The sequence below is a fragment of the Acyrthosiphon pisum genome, chromosome A1, assembly GCF_005508785.2.
Source record: "Acyrthosiphon pisum isolate AL4f chromosome A1, pea_aphid_22Mar2018_4r6ur, whole genome shotgun sequence".
Lineage (NCBI taxonomy): Eukaryota > Metazoa > Arthropoda > Insecta > Hemiptera > Aphididae > Acyrthosiphon > Acyrthosiphon pisum.
In genome coordinates, this window is record NC_042494.1 from 24,264,284 (window position 1) to 24,266,905 (window position 2,622).

At 27.6% G+C, this 2,622-nt stretch overlaps 1 long non-coding RNA gene across 1 annotated transcript; it reads left to right on the top strand.

The window, feature by feature from the left end:
- Positions 1-667: 667 nt before the first annotated feature.
- On the top strand, positions 668-2,460 carry LOC115033599. Its single transcript, XR_003838881.1, has 2 exons — positions 668-1,203; positions 1,278-2,460. It is a non-coding gene; the product is annotated as an uncharacterized LOC115033599 (long non-coding RNA).
- Positions 2,461-2,622: the final 162 nt, after the last annotated feature.

The following is a 2,622-nucleotide window of genomic DNA, read 5'->3' on the forward strand; positions in this document are numbered from 1 at the left end:
ATGGGGAACGACCAATTAAATATAAGATATCCAGCGAGAATCGTAGGATTATATAGATATAAATACCCTAGCCAGGGGCAGATATGTAGATAATATCAGAATCTTAAATATATTTAAATTACTAGGACTTCATTTCAGTTATAATTATGATTTATTGTAAATGATAATACTCAGAAATATATTATCAACTATGTTCTACTATACTATCTGACTGTATCATAGTCATAAGGAGTCTGGTAATCGTAGTTTGTATTGAGGTCTAAGGTGCACAGTGAACTAACTTACTAATACATTGTGCGTGTTGGCCAAAGGCCTTAAAATTACGTGTATGTTTTAATATTAATATATCGGTCAGCAGTTAATCGTACATACGTTAAAGCTCAGCTTATAACTATAGTTACATTCGGAAAAAGTCAATTTCCTCCATAATTTATAGCTATTATAACGTCTAATTTCTAAAATTTTTCCGATTTGAAAATAAAAAACAATTTAAACAATGATAATTATTGGTTGTGTAAATATACTGAGAAACTTTCAAACAAAAATACATTTTAAAAGTCAATAAAATAAAAAAAATAATAATCAATAATTCATACTGTAGGCTGTAAAAAAAAATATAAAATATAAATTAATAACCTTATTATTTATGTATCTAAATATAATTAAGTCAAAGTCGTAGGAAAACCAAGTATTGTCAAAAATTAAAATCATTGTTGATAACGAACTATTTCAAATTTAATAATCAATAGTAAAAATTAATCATCCCATGATAACAAGGTGATAAATAATAATTATTTTTATTTTTATACTAAAGTAGTAAAATATATTATAGTATAAGATACATATGGGTGTATAAGTTATCCGAGTATAAAGGATTTCGTAGGCTTGGAACCAAAATATGCTATTTAAAAATATCAAATTCTTCAAGAAAGAAATAAAATCTTTAAAAAAACTTAAATACAGTTCAATATTAATTATGCAATACTATGGTCCGTTTGTCCGGAATTAATGTATTCATCTGAGACCATTCAAAGTGCAGCTGTTGAATGACTAGAACAGTCAAAATAACTATGGTATCTACATTCAAGGTAACATATGTCTAACATTGGTGTGCTGTAAAGAATAATTTTCAAGGGGTCATCAGTATTCCAAAATCAATCGGAGTAACAAGTATAAATTTTCAATCTGACCTGAGAACTATAGGTAAATTCGGGAAATCCCATACTCTCCTATCATTAATAGCGTTTATAACGTCTAATTTTTAAACAATGTTACAGATTTGGAAATTGTATTTTATATGATTTCTAACTATAGGTACCCAGACCACATTTAATGGTAAGTTTATGGCACTCGTTTATTTTAAAAACTTTACCAGGTTTTCTATTTAAGATCAAAATATACATATAGCTGGAATAGCTATCAACATTATACAATCATTAGAGATGACTTTGAAAACCATGGTACTTCGTGGGCAATACTGACAGAAAGATGCACTTTTTAAATTTTGCACAATCACAAGGAATATCTATGTTTCACTTCGAGTAGTTGATGATATATCAATGATAATAAACTTGCTATAAATATGTTACATTTTAGGAGCTATCGAGTCGGAGATATTCAAATTCTTTTTGCAATTTAGTGGGTATAAAAACAAATATATTCGGTGAAAAAAATGGAATATTATGTAGTACAAGGTTTCTCTTAACTTATTGCTTTAATTAATATCAAAATTGCAGTCCTAATTGTTTTTTATACCTATCCGTTTAAAAATAATTTGAATGAGCTCCATCAAAACCACAAACATTTAAACGACCGATTCCAAGCAAATAATATAATTATTTAACTATTAAATATTAAAAATTATTAAATAATACTTACTGCCTGTATTTTTCACTGCAAATGATAATGTTTAATTGATTAGAATATTGTTCAATATAGATTACACTATGATTAAGGATTAATCTACATTTTGTTGGGGAAAAAAATGTATCAGAATTTTATAAAATGTTACTCTTATCTTTAATAATTAATTTATTATACTATTTATGGTATCTATAGTAAAGCAAACAAAATAAATAAAAACGTAATTTCTGAAAAAGTCAAAACGATGTGTAGGCATGTACAAATGTAATTTAAGAGGCTTGCGGACAAGAACGGATAGTATAGACACCATTATATTTACATAATAGAACTATAACATTATTCTGAAAGAACATATCGACGCCCCTAACGAAAAAGGACGTAACTCACCTTTACGATTTTTTTTTTTTTTTTTTCAATGCGGTGTTACTGTTTTTCTGGTTGTCCGGCGACGCTGATTGTTGTATTTAATCAAACAGAGACGTTGTGAACAATAAGATTGAGTTACTACCATCTTCGTCAGAAATCCACTAACACCAGTAAAACCACTTTGAAAAAAAAAAAAAAATTGTAAAAGTGAGTTACGTCCTTTTTCGTTGGGGGCATCGATATAACAACTAGTTATATGGAATTATGAAAATGTATTTTCTTTAGAAAAAACATTCCCATAAGTTATACGTTTTGTTATATTAGGTCTAAGGAAAAAATGTGAAGCTGCAAACGTCATACGTCATTCGTTAGCAGTGTTATATACAACACTTT